The sequence below is a fragment of the Manis pentadactyla genome, chromosome 11 (genome assembly GCF_030020395.1).
Source record: "Manis pentadactyla isolate mManPen7 chromosome 11, mManPen7.hap1, whole genome shotgun sequence".
NCBI classification, from domain to species: domain Eukaryota; kingdom Metazoa; phylum Chordata; class Mammalia; order Pholidota; family Manidae; genus Manis; species Manis pentadactyla.
In genome coordinates this window covers 90709870-90729187 of record NC_080029.1, presented here as the reverse complement: position 1 = coordinate 90729187, position 19318 = coordinate 90709870, and the positions used below count along the sequence as shown (strand labels likewise).

The window sequence follows — 19318 nt, the reverse complement described above, 5'->3', positions numbered from 1 at the left end:
GAACTTGTTTGTTATGCCTCAGAAGATTGGAGACTGACGAAAATTAGGCTTGGGGTGGATTAATGATTGTGCATTGAGCATTGACTCCCCTATACAGAATTTTATTGTCGTTAACAACCATTTGATCAATAAATGTGAGAGATGCCCTCACAAAAAAAAAAAGGACAGACTTCCAATGGTAAAATAAATAAGTAACCGGGATGTAATGTATAGCATAAGGAATATAGTCAAGATATTGTAACAGCTTGGTAGGGTGATAGCTGGAACCTAGAATTATGTATATAAATGTTTTATCACTATGTTGTACACTTGAAACTAATGTAATGTAATACTGTGCAACTACCCTTCAATAAAAAATAATTATCTAAAAAATAAATAAATAAATAAATTAATTAAAAAAAATATTCCATGAACTTGAAGAATTTACTTAAACTCTTCTTGTTAAATAGGATTAAAACTAGGACTATAGTGAGGATTAAATGTATTAATATGTCTAATGTAATTAAAGCAGTGCTTAGCATGTTAAGTGCTCAAATACTAGTTATTACAACCTGCACTCATGTGGATATGCATGTGGTTTTCTGCACCCAGGTTTTTACACAATGTATGTCATGGACAATTTTCTATACCAGCCCATATGCAATTATTGAACACCTGCAAGACTCAATTACATGAATATATCAGAATTTAACCATTCTTGTATTGGATCTTTATATGTATCTTTGCATATCTCAACTGGTATTTCTGTGAGAATGATTCCTAAAATGTGACAGAGGGCATGCGCATTTACAGTTTTGATAGTATGCCTTCTGTGAATATTATATTGACTGATTCTCTCACAAATGGCTGACTTTTTTAAACAAACTTTCTGTGGTATAAGCTCTTCTGGAAGTCTAACAAACATCACTGATAGTCTGGGCTGCTATTAACAGATTCCAAGTCTACTTCACTACAGTTTGATACCATTTAGCACTGTACATGTTGAAAGTATTTTCAAAATTCCAGAGTTGTAAGAATAAAACTGAAAATTAAAGGTTCCCCAAGTTGTATATTTTTGAGCTCCTTAACAGCAGAAACCCTCTCCATTTTTGTAACCCCAACATCTAACACAGTACCTGGGAGTAAAGAGTAATTGTGTGTTAAACTAAGTTTCTGACAGTGACAGTAATCACACCACAGAAACCACCTAGCTTTTGTTCCTCTCCCTCCATTTGGTAACAGTAAATCCCAAGGAAGTTTGAACATCTACTTACTTTAAATTTGAACGAACTCCTTTTCTTTCCCCTGAAGCAAGAGAAGGATCCCTTCTTAATTTAGTATTAGGACCTCTTTAACCTAGCCAACATTTAAATATTAAGTGTAAAAGCATTTTAAATGCCGTATTTCCAATAGGGATTTCCAGCACAGTGTATTATTGCACTTAGGTCACAATTTCTTTACCAGAAACTCAGTATATTAAGAAACCTGGGTCCTTTTGTCTTTTCTCTTTGATGTCTGCAGCCTACCTTAGCAGGTCTGCAGATAAGCTGCTCCCATTTCCATGATTTATAGCATTATTCGAAACTACCCATTCCAAGTAACAAATAACAAGTGAAATTTCAGTGCATTCTCGGCCCATGCTACTTTATTGACAAAATATATTTATATATACACACACACGCACAGGTGCAGAGTCTCCAATTATAGCAGTTCCTTTTTACATCAAAGGATAAAATTTCTTCTAAACTCCCAAAGATGCATAGATTGAAAAGCAAGCTGCCTCTTGGAATAAACATTCAATGAAATTCTTTCAACATCTTATATACCAGTGGTGCAATGGAGAAGATGTAAAATAGCAAGTAAAAACTGAGCCACAACTGTTATTTACAGGACAGTAAATAAAATATGAAAGGTACTCAAATAGGAATCTTTTTAATTAGAAGTGATGGGTGTTTAAGGACTGATGATAATGTATTGCCAGAATCTCTCTTACCCCTGGGAGAAAAATGTATTTTAATGGCACTGCATACCATCACCAAGGGAGACAAAACATTTTGAAAATTATCAGTAACATTAAGATACCTACTCTAATCTAAAGGAGATTTGGAGTATTGGTTCCTGGAGAAATCTGTGATGCTCGATTTTCTAATATTAAGTATTTTAATATGCCTTTATGGAGTAATGGCAAGACAGAGTTTAGAGAAACTGTCCTTAAATCTTCATTGGTTTCACTGGTTGACAGACACGTTATCAGTAAGTAGCAAAGAGAAAACTTAAACATGAGATGCTACATCTCATTTCCTGTATTTGAGTGGAGACCTGACACTGCAATGACTAGAAGTCTAATTCAATTCTGAATTGCTGGAAAGTTACCATTCCAGTTAAACATTCCAAGACATATGGAGTGAAATGCCACAACAAAGAAAAGGAGGTTAAAATAATTTAGAAAAAAAGTTTTTCAGTCATAGAACATGAAATCTGGAAGGGGCCTAGTAAAAATCATCTAGTCTAATTCTGTATTCTAATTAGGCCTCTTTCAGACATAATGAGCTCCATTTGTACTGCCATTATCACGCATACTTACAACAGTTATTTCAAATCCATTCATCTCAAAAGTTTTAAGCTACCACAATAAACTGACGTTTTCTTTATCAAGTAAGAAAATAAATGGGAAGGGGAAACTTGCTCCTGTTTACCTGGCATCAAAAGCTTTAGGCAACATATGCAGTCTGCCCAAAACAGCAAGGGTATTAAACTCTGGCTATTAAAACAAAAGTATATAATACAGTAACAAAAGAGAAACCAAACTACAGATGTGTCAATGTTTTCAGTACTATTTCCACCAAATGGAAAGGCCTCCTTTGCTGAGCCATCCTTTATGGCTAGTCAATACCAGTACCATCCAGAAGAGTTGCCTAGTTACCTGAAAATCCTGGGACATCTGAAATGTGTACATATTGCCTCTATTCACTTCCAAAAATACTAGTTTTAAGAGATTCAAACTTAAGCCACATAAACTTGTCAAAGCTCATACCTATTTTACATATTCCACACTAGTATTTTCTACTTTCCTACCCATTCTGAAACTCTGCACCTTTATTATAGCCATAGCAGCTTATTTATTTACACAACATGCTTAGTTTGTGCCTTTTGTTGTTTTTATACATGCATGGGGACTACTGGAACCAGGAAAGTTAGAGGGTGAGCACCGTTAGGCTTTATTCCTGACGGTTTGAATGTCTTGTGGCCCCTGTTTATCTTCTAGCTCCCATTTTCAATGGAAGTAAGATAATCTTTTATTCGAAAATAAAAACCAATAATTCAAACAATAAATTCAAGCTATTGTCTTGAGTCTCTATTGCTTCAGTATTAATGCATATATATATATATTTCCCAGTAACCACATAACACTCAACATTTTCAATCATGCATCAGAATATTAGTACTCTTTATCAGTTATGGGTCTGCCACTATTGCTTCCACTTACATCCAGACCCAGTTTAATATACATGCAGAGAAAACCCCTTGATTCAGAGGAATTGGGGAAATAACAAGGATACATGCAAAGTCATTGCTTAGAAATGCAGGCAAGTGATCCACATCTATCACAATGCTGCTTGAGAACAGAGGTACAAAAGTCACACAAAAGGTTAGAATTAGGACCACTATTCAGTTATAAAAGGCTTAATTGCAAATCCCGGTCCTTCTGGGTAGAGAATGATGTAAAAACTGGGGGAAAAAAGGGAATTAAGAGATGTACGGTCTTCTGGAGCAGTAATTCTCTTGTCCATTTATGGACAACTAGCTATAGCAGCACAGAAGAGCACAGGTGGTGTAGGGATGGTGAAGATGCTCTTAGGCAGAATGGTTTCTTTCCTGATTCACATTAATGAGCAATACCTGCACAGCTCCCCAGGGAAAAGGAGTTAACAGCAGAGCCAATATCAGCACAGGTTGTTACCTGTTAGGTAAACTCAAAATCAATGCCCTGAAATTTAGCATAGCCCTCTGCTTTTGAAAACTGTTGGCCAAGGGATCCTTCCAAATATGGTATAGTTAATAGCTGAGCAATGTTCTGAATAAACTAGAGTAATTTGCTTGCACCAGCAGCACCATGAGAATGTAAACTCCTGGAGGCCAAGGGTCTCTTCATATTTTGCATATCACAGGTACACAAAGAGTAAACATGAGACCACAACACTGAAAATTAATTAACGAAATACTTTCTGAGACTACAAAAACTTGTAGCACATCTTAGCATTCAGAACTATTAACGTGGCTATTAAGGGTAACCTTTAATTGTTCTAAACTAATTGACACCACAATATGCAGTGGTGTCCTATCATGCAGATGCCTGAATATTGCTTGGTTATTCCAATGTCTCTAACACCAATTGATGGCATAGGACATTTAAAGAGGAGCTATAATTAATTTAATATAGCCTTCTCCCTATCCTTGGAGTAGCCATATAAGAATTAAATATTCAAGAGGCACTATTTTCTTAGATTCACTCACTTTTAGTTTTTTTCCCTGGGAAAAAAATAGACCCAATTTTTTAGGGATCTTCAAGGTGCTAAATAGCCAGGATGAACATGAGGTAAAAGGGATAAGAAGTCACCCTTATTCCACTATTATATCATGAGAGCTGTGTAACTCCTCAGATCAACAAATTAGTTTGCTGGGTTCTTGTTAAAATAAGCAGTACAAGCTACAGGGCTCAGCACATCTACATTAGACGACGTTTAAAAAAACCAACATACTGTCTTTGGCTACTGTCTTCAATCTTTTTGCTTTACACCTTTAAATCCTAACTCCCCTAAACTAACCACAGGCATAAAGGCCAGCTATCCAAGTCCTTAGTTTGTTTTTAGCTCTAAATATACACATACAACAAACTTTTCCTCTTTAAAAATGCACCCAGGAAACTAATGGAGAAAGATGAGGTGACAAAGAAAAGGTTCCCCATTTTACAAATGCCTGTTGCTAAAAAGAATATCATAAGCAAAATCTCCACAAGCTGGCTTTAATGGAGCCACATCAATAGTGCATTTGTTCCCAGGTTAAGTTAAGCACTAGAAGTTTCATTCAATGGCCTTAATCCTCTGCTTTAGGAAATAAACAAGGTCTAAATTTAACCTTTAACTCACACAGAAGTTGACATTTCTCACACAATGATATATTCATATACATTCATAGTTTTAAAAGAAAGTACTTTTTATCTGCTCTTTACCTAGCATCTTTCCTTTTGTATGACTTACAACTCAAGCAGTAATACTACTTATTCTACTGTACAACCTTGTGAATGCAACTTACTTTAACATGCAAACCAGTTATTGCTACTGAAATTCTACCTCTTGAAAGTTACTGGTTCATTTTATGGCTTTTTTTTTTTTTTTTTTTGCAATAGAAAATATCTCTTCCTGCATACTGTGTGCTCTTTTGCATTCATTACCTTTTCAGAGGTATTTAAAAAAAACATTTAAATGCTTTTCAGAAATGGATTCTCCCAGGCACTGAACTACTTGTGCCAAGAATACGACTACTTTAAGTACACTGTGAGATTCTAAACCTGGGTCCTTGGGTATCTGCTGCCTGGTCTGTTGCTTGCTTCTGCACATGAGACATACCACATTAAAAGTTTTGCATTTCCTGTCATGCTAACTGTAGAATCTGTATCAGTAAATCCTGGCCTGTCCTAATACTGAGATTTAAAAATCACCCCAGAAAACTGCCATTTCCAAGTTCTTAAAGGCAGCTTTTAGAGGTAGGAATTTCTTTTCTACAGAAAGCTATCTTCCACTTTCAAACAAAACAACTTTATTTTCACAAGGAAAGCAGACAAAAGGGACAGCTGTCTGAGATGGCTTACTGTAACCAAGCAAGAGAGTTGCTTATTACATAGCACCCTGAGAAGGCTCCAAGAAGCTACATTTCTAGTTCTCATGAAAAGGTCTGAAATCCCATCAATACACAATTCAGCAAGTTTGGAAACAGGAAAAGCCCAGGACAGTTAATCTAGCACACTCTGAACTACTAACCAGTGTTCTTCCATTAACAAGTAGCATGCTGCAGACAGGGAACATACATGGTCTGTAGATTAGAAAAGTGTTCACTTAAGCAATTAACACAGTATCTCAGTAAAACATGCAAATCATAATTTCTTGATGCAAAAGGAGTGGGAACATTATAAATCAAGAAGACATACAATGTGAAAACAGCACAAGAACCTCACCTCAAATTAAAAGCAAAGTAGAATAATGAAATGGGGCTGCACTTTGATACGAAATTTCATAAGAAACAAAGGAATGGAAAAGCTTAAAGATCCTCAAACAGTAGTTCACATTGTGACCCCACATTTCTATCCATGAGTCTTTTTGGCCTTAACCTCCTTTCCCCAGGGACTAGAGTATCAAGGATTCAGGTATTTATGGGAAAAAAATGTCTAGATTTTTCACTTTTTACACTATTGGTTATTATCAGTAATTCATCCTGAAGTTAAAATTATTACTAGGCTCATGCACTAGCCCCTAACATGGCACTACAATATGCTACCAAGCACTAAATGCTTACAAAACTATACACATCTCAAAATGGAAGACATTGGTGATTTTGTTGTTCTTAAACAACTTGTAACGTTTGTCCACAAGTATTAAAATATACATATATATATATATTTCTATTGCACATATCCCATTTTTGTTTAACTTTTACTTAAAAGGAAAACTGCCAGCTAACATAGATGAGCAACAGAAAGGAAGTAGGCACAGCTACAGACTGAGGCTAGTTCTGCCCAGAATTATAGCTTTTGCCATCAAGAAGGGGATTAAAATAGACCAGGCAAAAAATATGTAATTAAACATATTAAACACTAGGCAAGCACTATTGGAATATATCTATTTTATAAACTGCAATCTGGTGACAACCATGGAAGATGCAGGAACAACCTGAAGAGTGCATTATACAGGAGTTCTCTTAGCTGTGAGATGAAAAAGTATAAAGCAACTGGAGAAGTTGAGTCTCATACATATTCAAACAAGATGGTTTCACTGGTGCAGACAGTAGAGAAACAAGTGGGCCACAGATGGTTTCACTGGTGCAGACAGTAGAGGGTCTATCCCCCACCAAATGCTTCTACCTAACAAGCTGCCAAAAGGACACAGGGAAGATGGATGACGAACTGTAGATACAAATTCTCCATGATATTCTGAACATACCAATGGGACTCATGTACGTAGGGACCACGCTATCTTTAACAATTCCAAAATACTTGAAAACATCATAGAATGGTTGGGAAGATCTTAAGAGAAATATTTAAGTTACCTTTATCCAAAGTTACTTCTCCTGTGCTTTACCACACACAATTATTTGCTCTCAATTAAAGGAAATTATGTTTTATCTATATCATGTGAAATACTTTACAAAAAATTTCTCATGGCAATTCAAACTGGTTGTTGAATTTAATCATTAAGAGTGCTCAACATTTCCCATGTTTTTGGCCATTCCTGTCACTCTCAAATTTTGGTAAATTGCTCTAAGTTTTCGGCATCATGGTATGCATGGCCCTGGGAAAGCACTCCCTAAATCATTGAAATTGAAGATGATTTGTTTTTAATTTTATCTAAGTTTTCAATTCTTTCTCAACTCACAAAGACTCATAAATAAGGGTTTTATTCTTCTTATGTAAAGACTTGACAATTCATATACCAGTCCTCTGTTGATTTGGAAGCAAGGACAGCTTTACTCTATAGTCTGTTCATCCTATAGCGTTAAGTTTAAAGGTAAAGAAATGAAGATTCATATTTCTTACTCTATTTTTCTTGAGAGGTTTTTTTAAACTCTGAATTTCTAAATTTATACTGACCAAACCACAACTTTGGAATATTGCTTCTGAGGCCCATTCTTTGATGAGAAGTTCTGTTCCTAACTGGGGAAATTACCTGAGTCCCAGCCTTTTCAGCCTAATATTATACCTATTGCTTTGAAAAATAAACCAACATCCAAGTACCCACTTTGAGTCAAAGGAGAGAATTATTTATGCCCTTACAAAAAATGGAGCTATAGATATATAAAACACTGTAGAACTGCATAGGCATATTTACTTCTTTTTCTCAGGAGAAAAAGGAGTTACGTGGAAACCTTTCTCACTTTTCTCCCCATTCCTCCATGTCCAAAGTTGAAGGTAGGTCACACTGGAGGGTCTATCCCATCTTCTGAACAGAAAAACCCCGTATGTCACTTTCTCTCAGCTTCAGCAGCATAGAAAACCAAGTCTCATTACTACATAAGACTCCACAAAAAAGAATGAAGTGATTTGTAATACAGCAGTCTCTCATCATACGGAGGTGATCAGGGTTCCTTCACTGGATTCAAAACTGTTATGTTTCCTTTTACCCATCTTTCACTAAACCAAAGCATGCATTCACAGGGTTTAGCATCTGCACAATGTGGTCCTTCCTTAGAAAAAAGAAAAAGCATTAAAAAAAAAAAGGGCCTCAAAATGTCCAAAGACTTCTGAGAAAAGTCAGCATCCTTCTTCTCTAAGAGAAAAATTCCTTTTCTCATTCAAAAATGTGGTTTTATACATGTAAAAATGTGTATTTATATAGAGACTCTGGTTTATTCACATGGAATTAATCTTGTGCTATCTTGTCTTTATGCTTCTTTATCACACCAAAGGTTTTATTGCAAAATCCAAACTTTGTTCTTATCCAATAAATCTATGTCACAGGACAAGCCACCATTTAGATACATATGTAATTTTTTACCATCTTTTTCACTTCAAATTACAACACATATTTGGAATTTACTGCTGCAGTCTCAACTGTGCTTCTCATGAAGGCGGTTAAAACTGGAAGACATTAAAAAAAAACCCTGATGTCATCCATACTTGCTATTTATTTACTCTTCTTGTTTGGAACAAGAGGCAAAGAATTCACAAATACCACCATCCAAGAATCTGTTTCAAATTAGAAATCAGCATTCATCTTGCCAAATAATTTCTTTATACTTAAGCAAACAGCAGAAGATGTGTCGGTTGCTTCTTTCTTCTTAGAGAAGTCAGCAGCATGACTGTACCCTACGAGCTTCTCTGCTCAATCTGAGGTGCAACAGAAAGAAAAGTGGCCTTCTCTACTCCGAGTCGTGGAGGTGAAGTGTAGAGAAGATAACCAGATTTCAAGAATAGGGAAAGTGGCCAGATAAAAGAAGCAGGACTATCCAGTCCAGGAGACAACATACAATACCTGGAAATACAAAATAAATTAAAAACAGAAAGATTAAGACAAGGACTTGTGCAAGCTAACTTACAAAAATACTTAAAAACACAAAGAAAATGTTTTGAATTACACGTGTCTAAATAAAACATGGAACCATAACACAAATTCAGTATAGTCATCAAAAAGCCAAAGCAGTAGCTAGGAAAAAAATACATACGCATGATACAGAAAAATGAGATTTATATGAAAACTCGTATTATGTAACATGAAATACATACATCATTCTCTTACACAAATGGAGTAATGTACTTCAAGTTTTTACAGGCATAAAATGATTCTACATAAAACACATGTTTAAAAGCAGTATGTACTCCAAATCTTATGTTTAAATACTTAATATTCAAAACCATATATGTCATCATACTTTCAAATACCTTTAACTCATAAGACAAACAGGGAACAGTAAACATTTTGTGAAGTATAACCCTAAGTAAAACAATGTGTGCTGTACCAGAATCACCAAATGCAAACAGGTAAAAACTTCAGTAGTACACTGCTGCTAAACATAAAACACTTGTTAAATTGCAAATATTTGCAGAAGTAAATCAAACAAAAAAAGGGCAAACAGTGTATAATTCCACTTAACATGAATTCATGGAGACAGAAAGTATAAGAGAAGTTACTAGGGGCTGCAGGGAGTGGGGGAGTTACTGAATAATGGGTACTGAGTTTGTATTTGGGATAATGAATAAATTCTGGAAATCAATTGTGGTAATGGTTGTACAACAATGTAAATATATTTAATATTTATTGTACACTTAAAAGTGGTTAAAATGATAAATTATATGTGTTTTACAATAAAAAATTAAAAATCACAGATGTATATCAAAAGCTTAAATAAATTACTTCAGCTTACAAAAATGGCCAATACTGATTGGCTAACTAGTCTTCCTAGCCCTCCATTTTTAGTTATGGCACATATACTAATACCTTAACTCTAAAATGAACCTGAATAAACTCTTCTGGTTGATAATAAGACAGAGTTCCTGTGGGCAGCAGAGCTGTTTCAGTACATAAACTTACCTAGGCTAATTCAAAGCTTGCATTAGCCACTAGACTGTTCTGTGGCTCAATTATAATGGCAAGATAACTGGCGGTAATGTTTAGAGGGATAAAAGATACAAGATAGTTCTTCCTATAAGTAAATATGCTAAAAGAATTCTATATAAACTAAACAAGCACCAAAGAATCCTTTAGAAAGAGCACCTTTTCTTAATTAGGAACTTGTCTAGATTCTTTTAAAAACAATTTCCTTCAGCAAAACCAACTAATAAAAATGCATATACTTATCATATATAAACATCGTCTCCCAAACAATCTGTATCTTAGTATGGGGCAATAATGCTGGACTATCATAACCTTGTATTCTTTTCAAAATACCTGATTTCATATCTCAAACATGACTACTCAAATTTGATACACTTTAAACACAGACAAGTGTATATATATCACAAATTGTAGGATCCTTTTGAAAACTGAATGAAGAGTAGTTTAGTATAAAAACCAAAGTTCTGACCACAACTTACAGCCCCCCATAGTATCTACACCCACACCTTCCACGGTATCTCTTTTGACCCCAACTCTTGTCTTCCTTGTCATCCTGGGCTCCAACCACACTGAACTGCTTTCTCTTCCCAGCATGTCAGGCATGCTCCTACATTACAGCCTTTGTATTGGCTGTCCCTTTGTTAGAAGACTTGGACCCCATGTATCTGCATAGCTAATCCTCTCACCTCCAAGTCTTAACTCAAATGTCATTTTCTCAGTGAAGCCTACTCCAAGCTGCTACTTATGATTTTATTGTCCCCATCCAACCAACAGATACACTCCCACCATTCACCTCTACCCTGCTGTACTTCTCCTTTCATTCACAGAATGTAATACTATCTAACCTACTACATAAGGTACTTACTAGTTTCTCATTTCCTGTCTTGTCTAAAATGTAAGCTCCACCAAGAAGGAATCTATTTCATTCACCAATGAATCCCAAGAACCAAGAATAGTGTGTGACCCATGGCAAACACTTAATAAAAATTTGTTGAATAATTGAATAAATAGCAGGGCTCTTAAGTACAATAAGTCAACATGAGTTAAAATTTAAATAGACATGGTTCTAGAGTTGCATGAGGAAACGACAACTATACTTTGATCTACATAACTTACTGTAAAGCTGGTGCCTTTCCAGGCACTTCTGGATCTCTGAACTCATTTCTTTAGTGCTACGGATTATACAAAGTAACTTTGTATTAAAAAACGGACTTACTGGGAGGATGGAAAGGGAGAAAAGGAATATTCAAAGTAGTAGTTGGGCTACTGAGGTCTGAGTCAAAAGACTTTGTGTGGTAGTCAGCTTCAAAGATGGTCCTCAGTTATTGCTGCCTTCTGATAGTCACACTCTTTTCTAATACCCTCTAAACCTAACCAAGGAAGTGAAAGACCTATACCCTGAAAACGACAGACACTCTTAAGAGAAATTAAAGAGGACACTAACAAATGGAAACTCATCCCATGCTCCTGGCTAGGAAGAATTAATATCATCAAAATGGCCATCCTGCCCAAAGCAATATACAGATTCAATGCAATCCCTATCAAATTACCAACAGCATTCTTCAATGAACTGGAACAAATAGTTCAAAAATTCATATGGAACCACCAAAGACCCCGAACAGCCAAAGCAATCCTGAGAAGGAAGAATAAAATGGGGGGGGATCTCACTCCCCAACTTCAAGCTCTACTACAAAGCCACAGTAATCAGGACAATTTGGTACTGGCACAAGAACAGAGCCACAGACCAGTGGAACAGACTAGAGACTCCAGACATTAACCCAAACATATATGGCCAATTAATATATGATAAAGGAGCCATGGACATACAATGAGGAAGGGAAATGACAGTCTCTTCAACAGATGGTGCTGGCAAAACTGGATAGCTACATGTAAGAGAATGAAACTGGATCACTGTCTAACCCCATACACAAAAGTAAATTCGAAATGGATCAAAGACCTGAATATAAGTGATGAAACCATAAAACTCTTAGAAAAAAACACAGGCAAAAATCTCATGGACATAAGCATGAGTGACTTCTTCATGAACATATCTCCCCGGGCAAGGGAAACAAAAGCAAAAATGAACAAGTGGGACTATATCAAGCTAAAAAGCTTCTGTACAGCAGAGGACACCATCAATAGAACAAAAAGGTATCCTACAGTATGGGAGAATATATTCATAAATGACAGATCCGATAAAGGGTTGACATCCAAAATATATAAAGAGCTCACACACCTCAACAAACAAAAAGCAAATAATCCAATTAAAAAATGGGCAGAGGAGCTGAATAGACAGTTCTCTAAAGAAGAAATTCAGATGGCCAACAGACACCTGAAAAGATGCTCCACATCGCTTGTCATCAGAGAAATGCAAATTAAAACCACAATGAGATATCACCTCACACCAGTAAGGATCGCCATCATAGAAAAGACAAACAACAACATATGTTGGTGAGGTTGTGGAGAAAGGGGAACTCTCTCCTACACTGCTGGTGGGAATGTAAATTAGTTCAACCATTGTGGAAAGCAGTATGGAGGTTCCTCAAAAAGCTCAAAATAGAAATACCATTTGACCCAGGAATTCCACTTCTAGGAATTTACCCTAAGATGCAGCACTCCAGTTTGAAAGAGACAGATGCACCCCTATGTTTATCGCTGTACTATTTACAATAGCCAAGATATGGAAGCAACCTAAATGTCCATCAGGAGATGAATGGATAAAGAAGATGTGGTACATATACACAATGGAATATTACTCAGCCATAAGAAAAAAATAGATCCTATCATTTGCAACAACACGGATGGAGCTAGAGGTTATTATGCTCAGTGAAATAAGCCAGGCGGAGAGAGACAAGTACCAAATGATTTCACTTATATGTGGAGTGTAAGAACAAAGAAAAACTGAAGGAGCAAAACAGCAGCACAATCACAGAACCCAAGAATGGACTAACAGTTACGAAAGGGATAGGGACTGAGGAGGATGGGTGGGAAGGGAGGGATAAGGGCAGGGAAAAAGAAAGGGGGCATTACGATTAGCATGTGTAATGTGGGGGTGGGGACGGGGAGGGCTGTGCAACACAGAGAAGACAAGTAGTGATTCTACAGCATCTTACTACACTGATGGACAGTGACTGTAGTGGGGTTTGTGGGGGGGACTTGGTGAAGGGGGGAGTCTAGTAAACATAATGTTCTTCATGTAATTGTAGATTAATGATACCAAAATAAAAAAAACAGTGCTGGACAGAGAAGACAAGTAGTGACTCTATAGCATCTTACTATGCTGACCGACAGTCACTGCAATGGGATGTGGGGGGGACTTGGTAATATGGGTGAATGTAGTAACCACAATGTTGCTCATGTGAAACCTTCATAAGATTGTGTATCAATGATACCTTAATAAAAAAAAAAGTGCTGGTTGTTCAACAGTTTCTGCCCCCAGACAGGGATAAACAAATGTAAAATCACTGCCTGCAAACATTTAACTTTGTGGTTATTTATCAAATATTGAGTGCTTCCTTTCTTTGAAAATTCTAAATTATTTACTTGAACAGGTATCAAATGCACATAACAGGAAAAAATAAAATAGGGTATACAGTGTTTCTTGAATAAACTTTTCGAAATTCTTTGGCTACATAACATCTAAGTAGTTTTTATTTCCTCCCCACAATGAAAACACACTATACACCTTATTCAGCACCTTCCTTTTTCCTTTAATGTATATTAGAGATCATTCTGTACCATAATTCAAGCTACCTTGAAAGTACAGAAGCACCTACATTTATTTACATCATCTCCCTACAGAAGGATATTTTAGACTGCTATCAAAATTGCTATACTCATGTCAAATTTCTATTACTGTCCAACTGGACATAAGATTCTAAATCCAAGCAACAAAGCCTCCTTTCTAAAGGCATATAATAAAGTCTCTGTCACCTAAGGGGCATATTACCCCATCCTTTTTTACTCCTTTTCTTCATACTGAAACATACACGCAGATCTTCTTCAAGTTACCATGGGGTTATATCCCCATAAATTCATCTTAATTTGAAAATATCACTAAGTTGAAATGAATTTAATATACCTAACCTACTGAACATCACAGTTTAGCCTAGCCTACCTTAACTATGCTCAGAACACTACCATTACCCTATAGTTGGGCAAAATCATCTAACAAAAAAACTATTTTACAATGAAGTGTTGAACATCTCATGTAACTTAGTGAAGACTACTGAAAGTGGAAAACAGAATGGCTGTATGGATACAGAATGATTTTAAGCTTACTGGTTGTTTACCCTTGTGATCGTGAGGCTGACTGGCCCTGCGGCTTGCTACACTACCCAGCATCATGAGACAGTATGGTACATTTTGCTAGCCCTAGAAAAGATCAAAATTCAAAGTAGAGGTTCTACTGAATGCATACTGCTTATCACCACTGCACAGTAAAAAAACCAGAGGTTGAACCATAATTAAGTCAGGGACCATCAGTGTAGTTGTAGCTTATTATATCCCTTAAGTTTTTGTTATATTGTAGTAAAATACATGTAAACTTTATCATCCTAACCCTTTTTAAGTCCTCAATTCAGTGGTATTCATTCATTCATAGTGCACATTTACATTGCTGTGCAAGCACTACCACCATCCATCTCCATAACTTTCATCTTGAAAAACTGATCCTCTTTATGCATTAAATAGTAACTCCCCATTTCCCCTCGCTGCAGTCCCTGGCAACCACCACTCTACTTTCTGTCTCTGTGATTCTGATACTAAGTATCATATATAATTGGTATACAGAGTTTCAATCTTTAAAGCAGTTGGTTTTCAAAGCACTGATTTTCATATAATACAATCAAGGTATATGACTAAGTAGATGTTATGGGTTAAACAGTGTCCTCCCCAAATCTGTATGTGGAAGTCCTAATCCCCAATACCTCAAAATGTAACCTTATTGGGAAACAGTCATTTTCTGTAGATATAATTAGCTAAGATGAGGTCATAATGGAGCAGAGTGGGCCCCCAATCTAGTATAACTAAGTGGTGTCTTCTTATTTATAAAAGAGGGAACTTGTACACAGAGAGAAAATGCTATGTGAGGACTGGAGTTATGCTGCCACAAGCCAAAGAACTACCAAAATTTAGAAGAAAGGTCTGGAGCAGATCCTTCCTTAGTGCTTTCAAAGGGAGGCATGGCTCTGCCAATAGATTGATTTTGGATGTCTAATTTCTAAAACTGCGATAATAAATTAATTTTGTTCTAATTCTCCCAGTTTGTGGTATTTTGTTAATGGCAGCCCTAGGAAACTAATACAGTAGGTATGAACCCAACTTTGCACATATGGTTACAGCCAATTAGGAAAGCACACCACTGCTTGCTCTTAGGGCCACACAACTTACTTTACTTCTGTGGTAAATTCAGAAGATACCAGCATTTGGCACAGAATAAATTCATACCTAGGAGTATTAAAGGTGTACTGAAAAGCTTTAGAAATAAGATTTAAATATCAATATTTACCTATAATTAACACTGGTGAATATGTCCTACAAATTGCCTAGTAATATTTGTATTTTATCATTTGATCTCCTTCAACTAAATCAGTATTTTTTCTTTATCCAATGAAAATTACTGGTTTGGGCAGAAGACCAAGTTTTTCTTTTCTTTTTTTATACTTTATACATTGCTTTTGTTAAAAATAAATGTAGTCACTTTTGATGTTTATCTTCTGTTAATGGCTTATTGTTCCACTTCTATCTAGCAATTTTTGAGTCACTTCAACAGTTTTTGGAAACACTAACCACTTTTACTCACTTGCTGAATCCTGAGTTCAGAATTTTTTTTTCTTTTCGAGATGAATATAAAAGCACCTAAAAGGCAAGGAAAATGTTCTTCCTGTGATAAGGAAAAACAAAAAGAATATTACAGTAAGCACAGAGCCCTCACTTGTACTATATGCTTTAGTATTCAAAATTACTCAAATGAACCAAGCTATTCTAAAAAAAATCATAAGAACATCATTATCAAAAACTCTTCAAGGAAAAATCAGAAAGAAGTTACCTTCTACCTGCACTGGTATTAGTTTTATAAAGATGTCAAAACTCTTGGAGCAGTGGTCCTCAAGTTCTTATGGAACATTGTTACCTTTGAGAATCCCATTATGTTATAGACCCTCTTCTCCCCACAAAAGACCTTTGCTTTAGTATAGATGACCACTCCCCTCTGTAAGTAGGGAGGAAGAATACTCTGTTCCTTTCCTTTGCACCATATCTTCTTTCTTCTTTCGGACAAAATGAAAAAAAAAAAAAAAACTACTCCCGACAAAAGCATCAGAAAGGTCTTAGGTACAAGTGTTTATTTACCTGCTATTTTCAGCTCTGCTAAATCCAGGGCCAGCAGAGAACATACTAGTAACATTCACTTGTATTATGACATGTCATTTGAACTGGACCCAACTGAGGTGCCAGCTTTATATAAGCTTCAACTCAGAAACATCACAAAGGGAACCTTTCCCAGAATTTAACTGAAAGATCAAATGAGGGGTTACAGCAATTCACATTACAGAAAAAATACCCCATGAAGTTAAATAAAAACCGAATACAAATGCTGACAGTATTATACTTTGCAACCCCACATTACACAAATTACGTTCTAGACTTCTCATTCTCTACAAAAAGATTTTTAAAAATTGTACACTGACTCCTTTAGTTCTGGAAAACAACAGTAAATTCTACCGAGACCGGGAGTCAGCCCAGATTAATGCGCCATTAGGCAATTACCGGGTCATACAAGGACAAAGCTGCTTACTCAGATCTTAGAAGTTTGTAAATTGGGAATGGGAACGAATGAATGGATACAGCGAAGATAGTAAGAGAACCTGCACCACATTCAGACACGTACGTATTAAAATCCCGGGGGGAACCTGGTACACCAAATCTCAAGGTCAACGGACCAGGTACACTAATACTTAGGGCCGCAATAACCTTCAATTTGAGCAACCTCAGGCAAAACCGTGGGCACGAAGCCGTGAGACAAGAAGTAGAAATAAATCAATAAAGATATTTTTCAGAAAATAAACCTATGGCCGATACAGCAGCTGCCAGATACACACCAGCGTAGGGGCAATCACCGGGGAACAAGCCGAAAGCACAAGGACAGCCAAAGGCAAGACACTGAGAAGGGCAGTGGCGGGTCTAGGACGGAGCGGCGAGGCCAGACACCCCGGAAGGCGAGGGCGGCAGCCCTGGGGCAGCTCGCAAGGAAACCGCGCCCAGCCGAGGCCTCGCGGGTGGCGGACAGGCTCTGGGCGCTCCCATACCCCGGTCAGGTTAGCGGCGCCACCTCCCGCTTGTTCCCGAGTCTTTGGCTTTCTCAGCTTACCTCGCATCAGCCATCAAGAGCACTCGACCGCCCGGGGGCCGAGCTGGCCCCGGCCCCAAAGGCCAGCTAGCAGCAGGGTACCTCACGGCGCCATCTTTGCTCCTTCCCAAGTCCGCCAACCCTGCGGCGGCCGTTTCCACAAGTCCCGCCACCACTGCTGTTGCTGAGTGCTGATTGGATAACGGCGTGCGTAGCCGCACTGTATTATCGTTATAGGTTGGTTGGAATGTACGTCAATCAATAGCACCGCCCCACTCTTTCTGTCCTTGTTTTTGTCAGATTGTGTCTCGGGGTTCCTAACAGGGAAATACGCTTTTGTTAATTCATTTGTTGGGAATGTAAAATTATTTTCGCATAGAAACAGTGTCACTTCGAGGTAAAATAGTCTGACTAGTCCCACGATTATTTTAAGCGATTAGTAGTAGTATAGTTTAAGTATAGGTGAAAATATACTACCACAAATTTCATTCTCAGACCCAGAAGTTTTTAATCCTGGGCATAACACAGCAATTAGTGAGACAGGGACCATAGATGTAGTCAGAATAGAGTGAAGGCCTCCGGAGGGGAAGGGCGGGATATTTGCAGTCAGAGCAATGTAACTACACGCAAGGAAACCACCCCCCTGCTAAAACTCTATGTTAAACATTGAGCTCTAGAATCATTCTTCAGTGAAATCAGTTAATGTTCCCCAGATAAAGAAGTGTAGCACATGTTTTATTATGCTAATCATTTGTAACCATGTGTAAGATTCACTTTAGCATACTAAAAGGCCCAGGCCTATGTGCTGTCTTTCCTCCTTCAGATCTGACGAGGTAATTCTGCAAACTGAGCAACTAACTTAGCATGCAGACCCAGCTGTAGATGGCATGGTAAAAGGCAAGAAGAATTCCATCTTAAAGATACGATTGCATTTTAACACCCAAGAAGTTCAAGAGGCAAGATTCTTTAGCAAGTAGACAATACCTCAGCCCACCTTGGGGGCTGAGGTATTGTCTACTGGGGGCTGATATGCTCCCAGACCAAGGTGCCGGTGTCCCAGAGAGAAATCAAGGCAAGAAATTCCTTACAGTTAATTTTTAATATTCAGGGACCACTTAACAAGTCCCCACCCCTAAGTTTTTTCATGTTCTCAAAAAATCCTCAACTGCCTATAAAACCCCCTAGACAACGCACCACTATGGGCTCTCTTGTCCCCTCCTGGCGTGAGCCGGGAGCTCTGTCCCTTCACTTTCTCTCTAAATAAAAGCCTGTACCTCGCTCTCCTACCTTGACTGTTGGTGAAGCTCATTCTTCGGCTCCGCAAACAAGAACCCCGGCATCATTAGGAAGAAATTTAATAGCTCAAATTTGTTTCTGATTTTGTCTGACTCATTTCCACTCTTAAAGGGCCCGAGCATCGGACTGCTCCGCTCAATATACAAGAGCCGATTGGCCACTTTTCTTGGAGGGCTCTTATGCCAAATGTCATACTTGTATCTGACAATTTTGTTGCTTCCTACCTCAAACTGTAGGGTTCTTGAGATTCTTTCTTCAGTGATTGTTCCAGAAGTGGGTAATTGGGAGCTCGTCTTTCCCGGTGTTCCTGGGCAGGTGGGGTATGTCCTCAAACGCCACTAAGGCCGTCATCTGGGCCGCATCGTGGAACAGA

General features: G+C 37.4%; 1 long non-coding RNA gene across 1 annotated transcript; it reads right to left on the bottom strand.

The window, feature by feature from the left end:
* Window positions 1-1596: 1596 nt before the first annotated feature.
* LOC118931366 (uncharacterized) lies at window positions 1597-17820 on the bottom strand. Its single transcript, XR_005032347.2, has 3 exons — window positions 17671-17820; window positions 16105-16185; window positions 1597-9221 (listed from the first exon to the last, which is right to left on the bottom strand). It is a non-coding gene; the product is annotated as an uncharacterized LOC118931366 (long non-coding RNA).
* Window positions 17821-19318: the final 1498 nt, after the last annotated feature.